Source organism: Hirundo rustica, chromosome 2 (genome assembly GCF_015227805.2).
Source record: "Hirundo rustica isolate bHirRus1 chromosome 2, bHirRus1.pri.v3, whole genome shotgun sequence".
In the NCBI taxonomy this organism is placed as follows: Eukaryota; Metazoa; Chordata; class Aves; order Passeriformes; family Hirundinidae; genus Hirundo; species Hirundo rustica.
The window spans coordinates 95187246-95195621 of record NC_053451.1 but is presented as its reverse complement, the minus strand read 5'-3'; the positions used below and the strand labels follow the sequence as shown (position 1 = coordinate 95195621).

Here is an 8376-nt window from a genome sequence, read left to right as displayed (position 1 = left end):
ATTTGGTTTTGATTGGAGTGGGAATAGGACCAAACTATAGAAGAAAACCACTCTTATCTGCACTTATATATAACCTGGAAATCTTGAAATCTTCTATAAATCGTTTGTCTTTGAACTTAATGTCTCAGGATCAGTAGTGCAGGGAGGGAGGTGTGGTAGCAGAGGGCTCTAAATCAGTTCCAGGTCAAGGACAGGGAGGAAGAAAGACTTCATCCTCAGACCTCTTCCTCTCCCTTTCCACACTTATCTACACACAAACATAGGGAGAAAGAGAATATCTGTGTCAAAGCCTGAAGGGGCAGGAAAGAAGAAACAAGCCTCTCTTGCTGTGCTGGGTGCAGCTGTGTGACTCCAAGAAGGGGAGACAAGGATGGCACGGAAATAAACCTGTTAGAGATTGGTTCCGCTGGATTTGTTGAAATCCCCTCCAGTACAGGCTTACTGGAAGTCTAAATTTTGCTGTACTTTTCTCTTCAGTTCTATAGAATATTTGCTGGTTGTTCACCAAAGTTCTTCTTAGGTAAGGGAGATCTGATCTTCCTTTGGCAACACTCGTCAAGACCTGGACCAAGGCACCACAACAAATTGCATAAAGGTCTATAACTAAAGCAATGGCTCAGCACTTTTTCATTGAAATGTTAATGATGGCATAACTTATTTGAAACACTGTCTGACTGAAATGAACAGGAAGGTTCATTAGTATTGCTGTGTACATGCTGTCTTATCTTAGATAGACACCCTCCACTCTACTGGTGCAATACAAAGTGCAGTAGATCTCTTGGTGATTTTGTCAAGCCTGCCACAATAAGTTGAGGATTAGAAACAGTGCCAGACATGTTTGCCTTTTATTTAAAGAAAATTGAGGTAATGGTGGACAAGACAAGATGACCCAGTGCAAGCCCTGTATTTGTAGCCTACTAGTAAAAAAGCCTGTAGTTGAAGGGAGTGTGAATATCTGAACTGTGGTGTTGTAATATGAATATTACTAGTAAAATTAATCTTTTCTTGATCTCTGTATGTAGTAAAGGTAGTTTGTTGAACTGAAATGACAGTAACGCTTCTTAGTTTTTCAATAATGTTTTCTTTGCTGTTTCCATTAACTTATTTTAAATTCTTCTAAATTAAGGTCATTTACTTTGAATCATACAATTTAAATGAATATTAATTTGCTGATTTAAGCTTCAACACTATCCCACTGAAGTGTACCCATCTTTATCTGTTTTGCTTTAAAAATAAGTATTGAATTTCACATATGTATAAAAGTTTAACTAAAACAGTGTCTGAATTTCCCAGCCTAGACACTACTGTTTTAATCCCATTAGTAAGACATTTAAACAAGTATTAGTATGGTTTGTGTGAAGGCAAAGATGTAGTAAAACTAATGGAAATATAAGTTTTTTATTATGCCTAACTGATTGGTTAAGTCATCTGAAGAATTTGTCTGTTCCTTGTGTGAAAACTTTTCCACATGGAAATATTAATTCAAATAAGAATATGTTCTATTTGCATTTTAAAAGTAAAAAATGAAATAAAACATTCCCTTATCCAGGACGACAGATAAAATTCCAGTTTTGCTAGCAGTAACCAGAGAATTTCAGGAATCTGCCAGAAAAATGTGCAATTCACTTTGTTTTGAGTTTTTCCTAAAGAACAAAAAAGTGGTTAGCAAACACATTATTTTCCAAAGCATTTTAAAATTAATATTAAAAAGCAATATTTATTAGAAATTTAGAAAAAAATATTTTTCATATCTGGAAAAAAATTAGGATAACTCTCCATTTAAAAAATATTTTCTTTTCCCAAATAAAATGGACATTGCTGATAAGATTCATTTGACTAAATGATTACTTGTACTATGCTGTCTTCATTGTTGAGATGGCCACAGTACTCAAGAGTACTTCTTTAAAGACTTCAGGGGCCTCAAGGATCAGTACCTCATTACCTAAAATACCTTCTCTACATTGCAGTCCCATGTTATTTAAAAAATTTTTCATACCTTCGCTATATTGCAGTTCCATGAGTCACTCCACACAGCTCTGGCTCTTTCTCTCCCTCTCTCTGCACTTCCAGCTCGCCACTTCCTGCCCCTCACACAGCCACCTATCCCTTGTACAATGACTTACCCTTTCTGCCCCTCGCACGACCTCCTGTCTCTTCATAGCACAGCCAGCAGACTCCAACTGCGTGACCACTCCACCACCTCACTCACTCTTTTACCACCCATAGCTGTGAGGGCAAGGCTGTTCCCACTCTTTGGTAATTAACACAGCTGCAATTTATCAGGGGCAAGAGTGCCCCCAGCACTATCTCTGTCTGTTCTCCCACAATTCCCCCTTTCTTTTTTAATTATAAATTTGAGCATTTCTAGAAAAACATGCTTAAGTAAATTCGCATTATGACATATTCACATATTTCTCCTAGAACTAACAGTTATAGAAATGTTTAAATACAACACATTTGTTTTACTAGCAAATAAACACATTGTACTGAGTAAATCACATGGAAGCAGTGGAAAATTCTTTGAAGCTGTCACCACACATTGGTCAAGCTGACAGCTTTGAAATATCTGCCTTAAAAGATCTAAGATTTGCTCTCCTATGTCAGTAGATCAATTTAGTGATCTGTTTTAGACAGTTTGCTGGTACTTCTGTTACTTGATGAGCTATCTCCTCTTGTACTTCTGAGCTTTCAGGTGTATTAAGAGCACAGTTGTATGGGTTGGCTTCAGAGATGTCAGTCTCCCGCTCTTTTGCGACTTCCTCTGCTGTCTTCTGGTTCAATTTACCTTGCTTAGACTGAAAAACTGCTATAATTCCAACTGCCTTTCTAGTGTCTTCTGTTGGTCTTTGCTGGTTAATTTCACACAAATAATCAACGGCCATGTGAGTCCCATGTCCCCACTAACAGTCCAGAGGGCCAATCTCTGTGCCAGTCCTTCGGAGAGCTTGACGCACCATAGTCAACCTGGATTGCAGTTTGTCATCAATATATAATGTGTCCTAGAAATACATGTTACCACACAGATATTCATACACAGTATTTTAAATCTTCAGAACCAAGTGCTTTCCATTGGAATGTACAGAGTCTTTGCCATGTACTCCTTGTTTGATGAATGTTTCAATCTTCTTTGCATTTTTCCTTTCCCAGTATCCATAACCAATTATCACTCTGCTCTTCCCTTATCCTTCGTAGCTGAATAATCTTTTCTTTCCTGATACTTGAGTCTCCATCGTTAAGTTCTCAGCAGCTCACCTGTACTCCAGGTGCCAAAATCAAGTCCGGAGTAGCAGCTTCACCTGCTGCTCTCAGCTTCACTGGGCTCCATCTCCGCTGCACCTCACCTTGCAGCCCAATTGCAAATCACGTCAGATGTCACCATACGTCGCTGTTGAAGTGGTCACGACACTCCTTAGATAAGTTATGTCCCATTATTACTAGTTGGTGGCTCACCTGCTTCCAGGTGTCTTGAGAGGAGAAAATCAGGTCCAGACCTCACTGTGGCTTCCACATGCCAGTCTCAGCTTCACCAATGCCACCCCCTGCCCCCTCCCACACTCCTCGCAGTGCGTCAATATTGGCAGTCACTAGGACCCCATATGGGTCCCAACCAGGTATGCCATTCAGACTGTTCTATCACGTCATTCAGGCTTTTGTATCATGTCGGGGTCACCTTTTGTTGTCTTCGTTGTTGAGATGGTCACAGCACTCAAGAGTGCTTCTTTAAAAACTTCAGGAGGCCTCAAGTATCAGTATCTCATTACCTAAAATACCTTCTCTGTGTTGCAGTCTCAAGTTATTTAAAAAGTCTTCCATACCTTTGCTATGCTGCAGTTTCATGAGTCGCTCCACACAGCTCTGGCTCTTACTCTCTTTCTTCTGCATTTCCAGCTCAGTGCTTCCTGTCTGTCATGGGTTAGTACAGTTTGGTTTTTTAGTTATAGAGGGATGTAGAATGATTCTCCAGGTCAGGACCTGGGAATTGCTTTAGAAAGGAAAGGACAGGGATCTATCAGAGGGTTAGTTGAAATATTGGCATGTGTTTTGACCACTGAAAATTGTTGGCTACGACTTTGTGAAGTACCATATAAAACCCCTTGATTTCCTGTAGGTGGGTCTTTTCCTTCTTTCCTTTGGCCAGAGAGAGACAGGTAACATTGAGCTGGGCCTGCTGCTCCCCCCTTTTGGGGGGAGCTGGCCTGAGGCCTGGCCGGATTCCATCGGCTCCCGGATAAAAGAGGGGGGAAGGAGAGATTGCTGCTTTACAACAACTGCTTTCTCCAAACTTCCCTGGAGCAGGGAGAGATCTCTGACAGGCCCCTGATAAGAGTTATGGGCACCATTTAGGCTGAGGCCACCTCGATTTACACCAAGGGGTGGGCTGAAAAGGTATTTATGATCCTGCCTGGTTTTTTGTGATTCTGGACTGCCCAAGTGCTCTGATCTCTGATGTTTCTGTGAGTTCTTCCTCCCTCACCAGCACGGCCTTGAACATCTAATACCATGAGCTACAGAGGGAGAGACAAAGACTCCAAGCAGATTTAACTCTTTCCTGGCAACATGAAGCTTCCAGAGTTTGGCCCTTCTCTGAGAGAGAAAAGAAAGGGACAGAGTGAACATAGAGAAGAAACAGCATAAAGTCAGTAGAGAGAGAGTAAAAAGACTATTGGGACAGAGGGTTGAAGAGTTGGTTGTTCCATTCTTATTTAAGCCATAGAAATGAACTCTATATTTAGCTCATTCCTTTAAATCATGGGAAAGATAAGCATTTGGGGAGATGATTTTTTAGATTTGTGTGTGGATTTGAGCAAAGGTGTTTGTGATGAACTAAGTAATATTAATCCTATAAGATGCTTGAACAGAGATAGAAATGAGAAGCTCTTTGTGCCAGTGAAGAAGTGAGAAGATACCTCTGCACCTTGAGGTAAAGAATCCTTTGATTTTAGAGTTATTCATCTTTAAAAGGTGACACCCCAGTATGCAAAAGTCTAAGACCCATGACCCATAAGCAGCTTGGGAAACTGCTAATGGGAAGGGACACAAAGCAGGTTTCTCTGGATGGTTGTTTTTTGTGACAGTTAAAAAATCCACAAGAAAACTGTTCTAGGTTGTCAGTGAGATCCATGATTCTAAGAGAGACTCTTCTCCTAAAGAATTGATGAAAGACTATTGTCAGATGGTGAAACTGAAAATTACAAGTTTTGTCTCTTTCTGTTGTTTTGTAGGAAAGTTAACAGTTTGGAAGGGGAGGGAAAAGTGTTTTTCAGTTTCATTCTGTTTTGTTTTACTTTTTTTTCCAACTTTCTTTTTCTATTCTTTTAGTGTGTGTTAATGAAACTATTTGTTTATTTTTAAGGTTGAGCCTGTTTTGTTTCTCTCCTAGTCTCTCTCCCACAGAAAGAGAGTGAGCACTAAGACCAGAATTTAGTGAACGTGAAACCACGACACTGTCCCTCACACATCTGCCTATCCCTTGTACGATAAATTACCCTTTCTGCCCCTCCCATGACCATCTATCCCTTCCTCTTCACAGCACAGCAAGCAAACTCCAACTAACTACTCCACCAACTAACTCTTTTATCACCCATAGTTGTGAGGGCAAGGCTGTTCCCACTCTTTGGTAATTAACACAGCTGCAACACATTAGGAGCACTAGTGCCTTCAGCACTATCACTATCTGTTCTCCCACAGTACTACTGTGAATCACTCATTCTATTCAGATTACCTAAGGTTATGACATGGGTAGATTAATCTAAGAAGTTCCTACAACACCTTCATTCCCAGTCCTTCAGCCCAATTCAAAGGAAACTGGATGCAAGAGGTAAAATTTTAAGGGTTTTTTTCCTTGATATATTAATTATATCCATGACATTTGAGTAGCTTCACAAAAGTTGTAAAGCCAGTTTCAGCCTATTACCAAAGCGTGAATACCCAGCAGATCTTGAGCTATTTCTAGAACCATGGGCAAAGTTCAGGCTGTCTCCTTGAAAGATATTCATCAACAGCCATTGGAGACTGACAGGCTGATTTTCTGGTGGAGTGGAGGAATATCGCTGCTGGCTGAAGGCACTGTCCTCAGCTGTGACTCCGTACAAGGTGAGTTACTTGCAGAAGCAGCAGAATTTGTCAGGGTTGATGCTGTGGTCCTGAATAATGAGATCCTCATCTGTTCATCCAAGATCATGAGGGTAGGCCTAAGGTTATTTAGAGATATATGACAGTTAAGCATTGTCATCTTTTCTGGAATGGATAGGGACAGAAAGAGAGATGTCTTTAAGGATGAAATTCTTTCTGTTATACAACTCTTCCCTTTCTCCCTCCTTCTCCCTTCTGTTCTCCTCCACCTTCCCTTGTGATTATGCCCAAGCTGTCAAGCCCCTTTGAAATATCTCAGAACTACACATCATACATTTCTTGCCAAGACTATCACAATTTTTCCCACTCCCACTAGAAACACCCCCTTTTATCACCTGGATGTAAATAAAACCTTTGGAAAGTGTGGAAACAGTGAAGCAAAAGATTAGCTGGCTGACCTGTGGAGAATCCAAGAAGTATGTAAGACATTACTTGGTGTGTCAGAAACTCATTTTCAGTTTGTGGGTCTGCCTTGTTCAGGGTAGTGGCTAATCCTCATTGGAGTTATGAGGAACAGACCTCATTCTAACCAGCTACACTGTCCATTTAGTTACTCCGGTAGGCTGCGGGCTGCACATAATTATTTATTACACTTCACTGATTGCACTTTTCCATGCCCTTCTCTCGAGAAAGCTTTTCCTGACAAAATGTGGTTTTGAACCAGCAGTATGAAAGGACTGGTTTGGATTCCTACAAATAAAAAGTTCCTCTCAAAATACCAGTTTCTAAAAATGATTCACTAAGAATTTAAAGTACCTGGAGCCACACTATTACTGAACTAAAGCTAAATGCAAATATTCAGTGCCTTGCATTGCTGTAACAGACATGAAGTTCATGTGTTTTAACTTTAGAAACAATGTTTTAACATTAGAAACAGAAAATTTTATGCACCTAACTCCAGGATGTAAATCACTTGCATAACGATGAAAATGGTACAAATCCACAGAACAGTTATCTCAGATTAATATTTCAGCACAAGTCTGTAAAATGCCTAAATACAAGTTTTCTGAACAATTACTTCTGCCAGTGTAACATATCTCCCTCTGTAAAGCTAATGGCATCTAATTCAATATTTTAAATGCAGCAATAACCAAGCAGCTGAAGCTCTTCGTAACCCAATCCTTCATTAACACATCAACGATTAGTAGTTCTATGGTTGTGATAGGCCCTTATGGAGTCATAAATTCAGATCAGCAGTGGTGTTATTCAGAGGTTAGTAGCTGCTCCAGTATTTCAAATCTTGTACTTCCCCATACTTATTGTCAAGAAGATATGCGGCATATTAAAATACTATGTACCTTGATTAGTGCAAACCCATGAATAGAAATCAATGTCTTTGTCAAGCTTAACATCTGATCCACTCTGCAGAATAGATCAAGATACAGAGAAAATCCATAGCAAAAGTAATATGAGGTTTTGTGCTGTGCTCTGCACTATGGATTCAAAGTGAAGCTTTCAATATGAAATGTGAGACAAACTTTTACACTTTCTTTTTAATTTTTCTTACCAGTTTTAAAATGTCATTCCCTCTACTGTAATTAGCTCACTCGCAGAATAGAAAATGAGATATGACTCTCCAGGTTAAGATACAGAAATCTGAACTAGAAAACAAGTCATTATTGATGAATTCAGATAGTAGAGCTGGAGCCAGAAAGCAATCTGATCAGGCTATTGTCTTATCTGAAAAAACAAATAAACACAGATGAGTATGATTTGAAATGACAGACACAAAAATACTGTGAAATTCATACACACTTCAATGGATACAAAATTTTTCTCCTTGACTAACTTTCATAATGTTTCATTAACCTTGCTGGAAGACTGCAGCAAAGATATTTATTCAATACAAGTAAACCAGGCACTGTGTATTGGTTATGTATAAATAAATATCTCCTCTGTTCTGAAAGGATGACTCCTTTTCATTTCCCTTGCTCCTTCCTCGGTTCCCCTTCACTTTTCCTGATGTTTCTGTTACACTGCATGACCTCTCCTTTAAAAATAATGGTCTTAAATATGGGTGTTCTACAAAAAGCAATAGATTTATCCTTTGATGTGTATATTATAGGTCACTTTCTTCTCTTCGCTTACTTCATGGTTTTGCATCACCTGCCATGTTTGTAGCCATCGTAGTTTGTTTATTTATCTATCCATTTATTTTCTTTCACATAACCTGTCCTTTTGTGTCCATGCAGGAAAACTGGAATGCATTCAAAGTTAGAAAATTAGGTACATTTGGCATGATTA

The 8376-nt window shown here is 39.4% G+C and overlaps 1 long non-coding RNA gene across 2 annotated transcripts; it reads right to left on the bottom strand.

Moving 5' to 3' along the window:
- Nucleotides 1-219: 219 nt before the first annotated feature.
- Nucleotides 220-2211, bottom strand: LOC120749388 (uncharacterized). 2 transcript variants are annotated; one of them, XR_005699642.1, is made up of 2 exons: nucleotides 2124-2211; nucleotides 220-562 (listed from the first exon to the last, which is right to left on the bottom strand). It is a non-coding gene; the product is annotated as an uncharacterized LOC120749388 (long non-coding RNA). The 2 variants fall into 2 exon arrangements; XR_005699643.1 differs by having other exon boundaries at nucleotides 1997-2134.
- Between the last annotated feature and the right edge of the window lie 6165 nt (nucleotides 2212-8376).